This window comes from Helobdella robusta (genome assembly GCF_000326865.2).
Source record: "Helobdella robusta unplaced genomic scaffold HELROscaffold_1, whole genome shotgun sequence".
NCBI classification, from domain to species: Eukaryota; Metazoa; Annelida; class Clitellata; order Rhynchobdellida; family Glossiphoniidae; genus Helobdella; species Helobdella robusta.
Genome location: NW_008703570.1, coordinates 500,405 through 512,517, shown reverse-complemented (window position 1 = coordinate 512,517; position 12,113 = coordinate 500,405).

The window sequence follows — 12,113 nt, the reverse complement described above, 5'->3', positions numbered from 1 at the left end:
CGTTGCTAAGCATTTGTGGTTTTTAGTTTTTGTTGAAAACTGTTTGAATGCTTTTTAAATCAATAATGTATTTTCATGTCATTCAATTTTTTTGTTGGTATAAATGTTATTTTGATTATTTTTATTAATACTCTTGGTTATTGCACGAAGTTAAAGTTTGTTTCAATTGCTACCATCATCTCAGTGGTGGGTGTGACTAAACAATTTGACGGAAGTCAAAATATTAAAAATGTTGAAATTTGATGGGAAATTCGACGGAGCGGGTGCAACCTCCGAGGCCCTCCCTGGATCCGACACTGCATCGTCCCACGTAATATTTGTTTTAAGGTGTTTTGCGCGAACGATGAAATCATATTCCATTTTTACATTTATAGATTTTGTAACTATCAATGTTTGGTTTCGTGCTATTTCGTTTTTAACTACTTTAACTTTATTATTTATTAATTTTTATTATTTTTATTATTTATTATTATTATTTTTTGAATATACATAACAATTTTAGAAATTGGTTTTATAGATTTTGAAAAATAATAAAAATTATTTCCGAGTATAAAATTCATTTGAAAAGTTATTCGCAAGGTGAGTTGCATTGACGCGTGAGATGAGTGATTCTGCAATGGCGAATCATTTGATACCATTGAAACCGTGTGAGCGAAGTGTTTTGAAAGCGTAAAATTTTTGTAGTCTTTTTTTGATGACGTGGTTTACACGAGACACTATGATGAGTGCGAATGTGAATGCGAATGCGAACGTGATGCCTAACCGTCACAAATATATTAGCTAGAGGCGCTAGTGCTGCAACGAACGCATACAGTTCGAGGAGGAACTAGAACGAGATATATACTTATCTAGGACATTCGAGAAGCGTCTGTAAAAAGGGTATATAAAGGCATGCAAGATATTGAATGGTTGCTGTTGAATATTTGATATTGGAAAGCGATTGATTGTTAGTGGTAGCGATATTTGATATTGAAAGCGATATTTGATATTTTTTTTTATTATTTTTTAAAAATCAGGATCTGACAGACGCAGAAACTGTAACAACATGCAAGACAGTTAAACAAAATGAAACAAATAAGTGATAAAATAAATACAAAAAGCGAGGAAGAGAAATGATAAAACATGAAAAATAAAATATGTTAGAATAAATTAAATAATAATAATAAGAGACTGACTGACTGACTGACTGACTGACTGACTGACTGACTGACTGACTGACTGACTGACTGACTGACTGACTGACTGACTGACTGACTGACTGACTGACTGACTGACTGACTGACTGACTGACTGACTGACTGACTGACTGACTGACTGACTGACTGACTGACTGACTGACTGACTGACTGACTGACTGACTGACTGACTGACTGACTGACTGACTGACTGACTGACTGACTGACTGACTGACTGACTGACTGACTGACTGACTGACTGACTGACTGACTGAAAAAATGACTGTGACTGAAAAAATGACTGTGACTGAAAAAATGACTGTGACTGAAAAAATGACTGTGACTGAAAAAATGACTGACTGATTGATTGAAGAGCAGATCTTTGAACCAAATCAGAATGAATAGATAAATTACATATTTTACGACCACTTTATTTTGAATGTTTTGTCTTCAAAAACTATTGTATTTGTTTGGGTTTTTTATGTCTTTGTTTTGACTATATTGTATTTTTTTTTGGTAAGTGCAGTTAGTGAAATCAAATAATGAATTATATTGAATAAAAAAAAACAAGGATTAAAACTTAACACTAATTTCATAATCAGTTTAACATATTGTCACTTTTTAATCTGTTTGTAGTCATTTTTTTCCGGTCTGCGGGTAATTTTGAAACCGCCTTTTTTTCACTAACCGGATCTTTGTTAAGTAAAATTACTGAACTATATTTTAAGTATATAATTTAGTTGAGCTATATATTCTAAGTATGTTCTTTAGTTAAGTAAAATACATTCCAACCATATATATAGAGTACATACATATATTTTATATATGTATGTGATATAAGTAATATATTCTATATATGATCCCAATGTATTTGATTATAGCTCAATTTCAACAATTTAATGCCAACAAAATAGTAGTTATTTTGTCTTTGTTAAATGGACATGTGTTCGCGATAATACAAAGTCTACGATTTGTTTTTGTGCTTGATTTTAATTTATTAAACTAAAGTTTCAACTGATTTGTAAAAATGTATTTCACGGACGTTAATGGTAGCTTAAGAAATGATGGTATGTTTATTTTTTGTTAAAGTTTTTTAAATTTTACGGCGCTCCGCTGGTGCAACACAAAATTCATTTAAAAGTTCAATCAATTATTGATGGGATATGAATAGAATAGATACTTAATTAATACATAAGAATTAATTACTTTTTGATTTTGTGCATGAAACTATGGCGGTTCAGAGTTATATAATAATTCAGATCTGACAACAATTGGCTTAATGATCTTTCTTAATTCTTAATTTAATATTAATTAAACTCTATTAAATTAAAAGCTTGTTCTTATCTTATTATTGTTTTCACTTTTTGTTGTTGTTGTTGCCCCATTCTGGGGGACCCCTAGGGCTCCAATCGAGGCCGGAGCCAAACCGCCACTGCAATTGGATTTTTCCAGAGGTCTATTGGTTGTAGTTTTGTGGTGTTTTGTGAACGGCTAAACAGATGCGGTACATCATCTGTATGATTGTTGCAGAAAGGACAGATGTTGAGGTGCCCACTGTCGATTCTGTTTTTGTAGCTGTTTAGAAGAATACTATGGCCAGAACGGAGTTGGGCTAGGGTCCGTCTGATTGCCCTGGGAAGTGATTCTTCTGTTGGATCTATTTTTGGTGTAGGTGGAGGCCATCCGTCAAGCAACAACAACGGCGACTGATACGTCTCTGTGGCGGCTTTGATGGTGTTATTGTGTAGTGTTCTTAGAGCGGACTTCAAAGGATCGCTATTTATAGTTGTTGGTAGAACCGCATGAATTGTTGAAGCCCATTTGAAGAGGAGGGTGGTCTTTATGTTGCGGTGAGGGTGTTGTTGCGTGATGATATGATGGCACGGGTGGCTAGGGTTATGGCATAGGAATAGGAATTGCGATGCTATTAGCTCCGAATGCTGCCTTACTGTTAACATCTGACATTCTGAATGAAGGTGCTGTTCTGAGGCGATCACATGGCAACCTGTAATCAGACATAGGGCGGCATTCTGGGAGCGTTGAAGATGTGAGAAACTTGAGTCTGATGTCAGTGATGCCCAGGCTGGACAGGCATACTCGATTGTTGAACGTTATGTAGTTCTGTAAAAGTTTCCTTGTCCTGGCCATAGGTTGTACCAATTAGTGCCTTTAAAATATTATTTCTTATTGAGGCCTTGGATGTTGTTTCTTTATGGTGTTGTGAGAAGGACAGCATCGTGTCTAACGTGAGGTCTAATATTTTTGGTTTATGTTCGAGTGGTAATAAATTGTTATTTTCGCTTTTTAGATTGCATTAGATTAAAATTAAAAAAATTGATCACAGATAGCAAAAGGTGTTAAACCTGTTGACCACAAAGTGGTTTTTCCAGCAATATTTATTTATAGTCAACAGCTTAATAAGACACATAAGCTCCTCCCACGGTGCAACTAATAATTAAACTAAATAGAGCTTCTTGTTTGTTGCCTAGGGACCGTACAGTGTACATAACTGCCATTATACTGTTTTAAAATTTGTTTCTTGTAATGTGTTCATTCGCTTATTTAACAATGAAAAAAATCTTACTGAATTAACTCAACATGCACAGGTATAAAGGGTAGAATTAGTTTTCCGCTGATTATGCGAACATTAAAAGAAAATTAAACGGTTTTTTGATAATTTTTATTTTATAATTCTTATTGAGTTATATATATACTCTATATATATATGTGTTGGGCAAACTTGTAAATATATTTTGGGAATACAGCTTCAATTTCCCAGCTTACAACTTTGCTGTTATTATTTAGTTCGACTTTTAGTTGCACCGGGGGAGGAGCTTATGTGTTGATTTAAACTGTTGACTATAAATAAATATTACTGAATAAAACCACTTTGTGGTCTCTGGGTTTGCCGCAAAAGGTTTGAAGTTTGGGATATTGTGTTGGCTGATATAATTGTGAATATTTTGTTTGATGATTGTGGATATTTGATATTTGACCTTCTTTGGCTAACAATGATTGGCATTGGCTAACAAAAAGAATATTGTTTAAGATCGCCATTCTGGTGTTTAAATGCCTAAACAGTCCGGGTCCATACTGTCTGTCTAGAAATTGTTCATATGAAATAATAATGGCTCGTCATATTCTGACACATTCAGATGACAAATTTTTTTGTCGTTTCATGAAACCTCAAATGGTAGTACATCTGGATGATTGACGAGAACTTAGAATTTTAGAATTGTTTTCACTCAATAGCTGAAGCAAGAAAACTTGCTTGTAAAGCCAAACATATTCAAAAATTAAAAACTAATGTAAAATTAAAAGCGCAACAAATAATCAAAACATAAAGTAATTAAAATCAAATAACAGGAAGTGTGACATTTCAATTAGCATTTAAATATTTGGTGTAAAAAATTATTTTAATCAACAAAAAAGTGTGCAAGTCCATCCAACCGTTCAGCAGATTTGACACAGTTGACTGTTAGATCTGCTTCACCATGATGTTATGTCTGAGATCTAATTAAGAACAATTTAACCATCAAATTCACTAATTATAGTGCACAATCTTTTTCCTGCAGAAGAAAAATCGTCAACCGAAAAAAAGTCAAAGAAAACCAAATTTGAGAAGAATTTTGACGAGGATGTCTTGAACAACGATTATAAGGATGATGATAAGGATTATAACGATTTGGAAAGACAAGTTCTTGGGGTCGATGATGAAGATGTGGAAAAAGAAATGGAAGAGTTTTTGAAAAGTAACAAGGTTTAGCTTTGGTTTATTCTCTGCATCAAGAATTTCTTTATTATAAAAATTGATGCTTGCACAATCATAATCTTTATTAGAAATGCATTGATTTGTTTAAAATTAGTAACGGGGATGTAATTTTGTGTTACTGTTACAGATAATTAATTTACTATGATTCATGAAAAATAGTTAAAATTTATTAAAACAGAAAAGATCAACTGCAAAGAAAGATGAGGCAAAGAAAGCAAAATGGGTGGATGAAGATGATTCTTGCAAGAAGTAACTTTATATCTTTTATTTAAATTTGTGGTTTTCAAGCAGTTCAATTGAACATGTTCTATGAAATATGCAGAGTTTCTCCACAAAATGTATAACCATTACACATTAACATTTATGTGATATAAACTAATAATCTTTTGAATATTGAAATATAATGTTGTTACTTTGAACTAATTGTTGAATTATTAATTCAAAAAGGCCTAAAGTTGAATCATCGGTACCATCCTGGGCTATCAAAAATAAAAAATTGAAAGAAGAGGATGAGGATGAAGATGAGGAAGGTGATGAAGATGATGACAACGAGATGGAAGATGGTAAAACAAATTGCTTACTTTTACTCCATGTATATTGGTTTTTTTTATATTATCTGGTTTTTGTTATTTTTTTGATGTTACACTTATGTTACATGGATGTGCTTTCAAATGCTTCTCTACATTGTTGTTTTAAATGACGTTGGTCAATATGGACCAAGTTTTTATTAATTGTTTTAATCCCTGCCTAGATGCTGATCCTGAGGATGAGATAACTTGGAGGACTGGTTAGTTTGTTCTGTGATGATTGAAATGATTATATGATTATGAAAATGATTATGTGATTGATGATTATGGAAATTAGATAAATAATGATAAAGATAATAGCTATGAGAAAAATGGATGAATTGATAAATGAAACAAACATCAATCCTAGATTTGTTCCCAAGACTTTTAATTACGCACACAACTATTAACATTGTTTTAAAGTTTTGGACTCGTTCTTTCAGATAATATTTTCTCTCCAATCACCTCATATCAGGCAATTACATGGCCTCAAGTAAGCACCTTCTACAGAAAAATTTGAACTTTTTTTCCTGTTCAGCCATCAACAGGACATTCCCTTCCAAGGTTTTTTTTATTTTTATATCCATTATTAATTACCATATTTAGAATTTTATAAATGAAAAAAAATCATAAGTTTGAATTAAGTTAAATACAACAATAAAAAAAATTGATAAATTAATATAAAATGAGTTTAACTGGCATTTAAATACAAAGAGTCATCTTTCACAACAAGTTGCAAATTATGAAAAAAGCATCCAAAGTCTTTTATTCTGGCAATCCAGATTAATCTGACCAGATTAATCTGACGAACACCTATTTTATCTTATCTTTAATATCCCAATTAGTGATTGCTTCTATAGAATTTTCTTCATCGTCGTCGACGTCGTGAAGGTTGGCGCAGCGTTCTCTCCTACCGCTTTTTCCTTCGACACGCTCGTCGTCGCCGCTGTCCTCGCTGCGACGGCGATCGTCGACTCGGTGTCGGTCATCAGCGCCGTGGCGATCGTACACACCACCGGCCGCTCGATACCACACACCTTCGCCTTCACGCGGGCGGTCGCTTCCCTGGTCTGGACCGTAGCCTAACGTAAGTACAAGCCTGAGTGCTCATTATGCAAATTTCATTTAGGAGGCGAAAGCATTTTGTTTACATATATGTAGTAACGTAAATAAACAAGCCTTGTAAAGTGTTTAAAAATTTTATTAAACATCTAATCATGAAACGTTAACATTTTTCTGACTTTTTTATGTTTAGTGTTTGTATCATTTTTCATTTTACAAAAATTATTTAACAAACAATTAGTAGCACTATACAAAATTCTATTACATATATCAATTGCAGCATGACCATTATCACAGTCTGGCCAATAACTAAATTCATGATCATCTAAAATTGAATTTGTTATTTTGATAGCCATCATTCTCTGTCTTTGTTCCTCTTTAAATATATTCCAAAAGTATCCACTTGTTAATTTCTTTACTACACAATAATTATAGGTTACTAAATCAATAATAGCTTCAGATGGATATTTCAAACCACCCCTGTCCACACTAGCAATGACAGAAAATGAAGGGTCCACATCTTCCATTGATCTATCCAATGACATCAAGTCTTTACGTAATGGAAACCAATTAAGCTTTTTCAGAGCTATATGTAGACAATATCCAGCAACGTATACAATAATTGGTTTTTCATCTTCCAAGTCAAAATCATTTTCATCAAGCTGTAAATTTTCATATTTTGATGGATCCAGGAAATTATCATTGACATCTTCACTGAATTCATCTTTAATAGTCTTTAGACAGCCAATTAATTTATTTTTCAAAACACTGGAGATTCTTAATTTTTTTTCTGACTCAAAGATTTGTCTAAGTGATACATTATAATTAGTTCCAGACAATTGTCTGTATAGACCAAACCTAGACTCTAAAGCATCCGTTTGGAATTTCCCCAACAAAACATATTTTAAATTAAATTCGGTACAACAGTATTTACTTGCCTCTATTAGAGCAGTAGTGGTGTGACGTAAGGCAAAAAAGGTTTCTCTCGTTAAACAGTCAGAGGTAGTTTCCATCTGTTTCCAACTGTCCAACCAAAATAAAAATTTTGTCAGGTAATTTATGCCACTATCATCTATAGAAGAATTGATAGGATTTCTATAATCATCTCGCTTTATAATTCCTGCATTTGGAGTTTTTACATTAACAATTCTCCACCACCTCAAAATTATTTCAATGAAATGGGAAGTTTCTAAATAGTTAGGAAGATTTTGTTTGGGTCCTAATTCCTTCAGAGCTTGAATAACAAAATCTGAAAATACACGTAAAACAAGTTTCACATTTTGTTTTTCTATGCTGTTCGGCCATAATGATTTGACCGTTAAACCATATCTATGTTTCAACAAGTTTCCAGATTCTATTGTCTGTAATTCTGTAATTGTTTTGAAGGATGCAACCATAGAAACACTAGGATCATCAAATTTAGGAAAAAAGAAGGAGACAGTGTCATTTTTTGGTTAATCCAGTTGTTTCTGATACATTTAAAAATGTGAACTGGATCTATTATATAAAATAATGGTCTGGTGTTGTCAGATGGATGAGGATAATTAATATTTACATTTGGTGGATTGGAAAACATTGACATCGCTTTCTTATTGATAGCATTATTATCTGTTATTATGCTAATAACTTTAAAACCAATTTTTTCTAAACCAATAAGAATTTTTTTACATATACTAAACAATATATCAGCCGATGGAGAATTAACAGGGAAGATATGAACAACATCTTTATAAGGAGACAATAAACTGTTAAGCATAAAAACTTGAGCAGTTGTTGCCAAATTATTTGAAGATCCACTTTGTCCCACAATATTACCACCCTTACAATCTAAATATGGTTTAAGATAAATTTCATCAACCATTAGCATTACCTTTTTGTCTTTCTCAGATGTTTCGCCCTTCTTGCCGGGTGTACGGACCGACTTTTCCGCACGCTCGCAAGTCTTCTCTCAAGCGTTGGGTCATTTCTTATTTTATTTATAAAAACAAAAACAATATTACGGTTTAATCTTTATTATAAACTATATTCGACAACGATCAATAAAAAATTCAAAATAACTAATTCAATAACCAAATCATACAATAATAATCTAGAATAATCAACCGTCCAAGCGGCTTGCATAATTTATGCGCCTGTTTTGTCCACCATCGGAAAATGTACCAAAGTTTAGGCATGCTCGGTCGCTATTGGTTGTCGATAAGCATTTTATTAGTTACGTAATTTCAGTTCGTTGACGTGGTGGTTTCCATCTGTAATATCTGCAACACTTGTCACAATTTTTCACTAGTACTATGTTAGAAGACCACGGCCCGTGTGCAGGTTCGATCATATCTTCTTCAATCATTTCATCCACTTGTTCTGCAATCACTTGTTGATGAGCAGGTGGGTACCTCCTCAATTGCTGTTTGACAGGGCGGGCTCCCTGGGTTTCGATTTTATGGTAGATTCCTTTCGCCATCCCGATTTTTTGGAACAACTGAAAACATTTGAAAAAATTTTCAACATTTTAACTAATTCAATCGTTGCTTCTTCCGGTATATTTTTGATCAGTGGCTTGATCAAAACTTCCATCGGGTTTGTGTTTTCACACCCGTCATAGATCGTTTCTTCATCTGCAGGGTACAAGTTTTTACCCTTTACCGGAAGGAATCATTCGGAGTTGATCGTTGATGTTCATGACTCGGATACATTGTTCTCGGAACGACATGGGAAGTATCGTCCGGGCAACAAACCCACCTGGCTGTAGTGTGTACTATCGGAGCACACACATATCCACTACTTCAAATTTCGATGGCTTTCGAACAACGATCTTTGATAGGACGTCGAACTCCGTTCTCACACGAATCTCTACTTCTTTGTTTGATTCTATTCGGCACATCGCCAAAAATTTAATATATTATATTACCTATTATATATTACGTATTACCTAATAAAATATACCAAAGGTATATTTTATTAGGTAATACGTATGTTAGCACGATGATGTCAAGATGGCGGAGTAAAAACCCAAAACGGAGTTGAAATAATTTTTATTCGGTTCTAAAACTGTGTGTGACGTCTGCAATGTCTACACTGGTGTTTCGAATTAATTTCTCATCAGGAATATGCAGACTGTGCAAAAATATATGACAAAATTACGATATATAATAAAATAAAATTATACCACAAATTAAAATTTCAACCAAAAATTCAAGTTCAAAAAATTATAAAATGCAAATATAGAAATTGATATAAAACATTATTATAAATTAAATTTTAAATCAAACAATTGAGTTAAACATAAAACATATAAAGGAATAACGAGAATTTTAAAATATAACAAAATAGCGAAAATTTTAAAATCAATAATCATCCGAATTAATACAGATTAATAAGTGTCAATAGAGGGATAAAATAATGCAGTTTAATAAGTGTCAATGAAAATAAAATAATGCAGGAGATTAAATTGAATTATGAAAGTAAAACTGGAGTAAAATATGATAATCTTATAGTTGATATTATAGACCTATATACATATACCTACCTATTCATATACATATATACAAATCCCTAAATACATATCCATATACACCAAAATACACACACATCCATATATACCATACTACAATAATGTAAGTATAAACCATATCATAATATATGAGCTCAATCATGTTATATTATCGCCGTTATGTTGCACATGAATTATAGCCTGCCTACACTAACGTTAAATTATAAAATTGTTGAAGTGAATGAATTTCAAAATTATACATGTTTATAGTAACCTAAAATAAATCGTGTAGGCTCCCAATTGATTTTACTAGATAAATATCGAAAAAAATTTTTAATTAAAACGAGTAAATAAAACTATAATAAATTAATAAATTATAAAAATTAGTCGCGCTAAATGTTGGGAATTGTAGATAATAAATGTAAACAATAGTAGAAGTTAGCCCAGTATGACAAATAAAATATGACAACAATCAATCAATCAATCAATCAATCAATTAGCTTATAAAGCGCTATTTCCGCGATGTTCAACAGCGCTCCTCAATGAATTTTGAAAACAGATGGGTCTTGAGATCCGCTCTGAACTTCGCAAGTGATGGAGAAATAGTTAGAGAAGTAGGTAGAGAGTTCCAGAGAAAAGGACCAGAAAAAGCAAAAGCAGATTTGGCAAAAGAGTGTTTAACACGAGTTGAGACAAAGCGAGAAGAAGACGATCGTAAACCGGGGCGTTTAGGTTCAATTAATATATCTGATAAGTACTTAGGAAATAATTTAGATTGAGACTTATACATGAACGTGCAAATTTTAAAAATTATTCTATATTTTATAGGTAGCCAATGCAAGAGAACAAGATATGGAGATATATGAGAAAAGAAAGGGGCACGAGCAACTAGACGAGCAGCAGAGTTAAAAGCTTTACTTAAAGGATAGAGTATAGAGTCAGGAAGACCATAGTAGAGCGAGTTACAATAATCAATCCTAGATAAGACTAACGAAGTAACAAGAAGGAGAAGAGTAGGATCATCAAGAAAAGGCAAAAGTTTTTTTATTCTACGTAGATGAAAGTAAGAACTTCTAGCAACACTATTAATCTGAGAAGAGAGAGACATAGTAGAATCAAAGATAAAACCTAGACTACGAAACTTATGAGAGACATCAAGAGTTTTAGAATCAGGTAAGATAATAGGAGGAATAGTAATTGAGTGTTTAGATTTATTAAAACAAATTAATTCAAACTTAGAAGGATTAAGTTTAAGACACATAGAGTCAGACCAAGCGATAATTGAAGAAAGACATAGAGATAGATTATGAAGAACACTATTGAGATTAGATGGAAGAAAAGAAGTATAAATGTAAGAATCATCAGCATTAAAATGACTAAAAAAAAGTTATCAATAATACAAGGTAGTTGAGAGGTATAGAGTATAAATAGAAGAGGGCCAAGGATAGAACCCTGAGGTACCCCGAAAGTAAGAGTAGAGGAGTTAGAAGTAGAATTATTGAGAACAACAGAAGAAAAACGATTACAGAGATAAGAAGAAAACCAAGATAGACAAGAATCAGTAATATTAAAAGAAAGATGCAGCAGTCTCAAGAGAATAGTATGGTCAACAGTATCAAAAGCTGAAGAAAAGTCAAGAGCAAGAAGAAGAGTAAGATTACTATTGTCACTAGAGAGAAGGATATCATTGTGTATTTTAAGTAAAGAAGTTTCAGTACTGTGAGCAGGTCTGAAACCAGATTGAGATACAGGTAGCAAGGAGTTAAAGTCTAAATAGGATGAGAGTTGATTAAAAACAACTTTTTCTATTATTTTAGAGATGAAAGTAATATTAGTTACAGGTCTATAATTAGATAAAGAGGTAGGATCTAGGGATGTGTTTTTAAGAATAGGAATAACAATAGAATTCTTATAAGAAGTAGGAAATTTAGAGGTGGAAAGAGATAAATTAACTAATTTGAGAATGATTGGATAAAATATTGAAGAGAATTCTTTAAGTAAATTGGAAGGAAGTAGATCTAGAGAACAGGTTGTAGACGACATAGAATTAA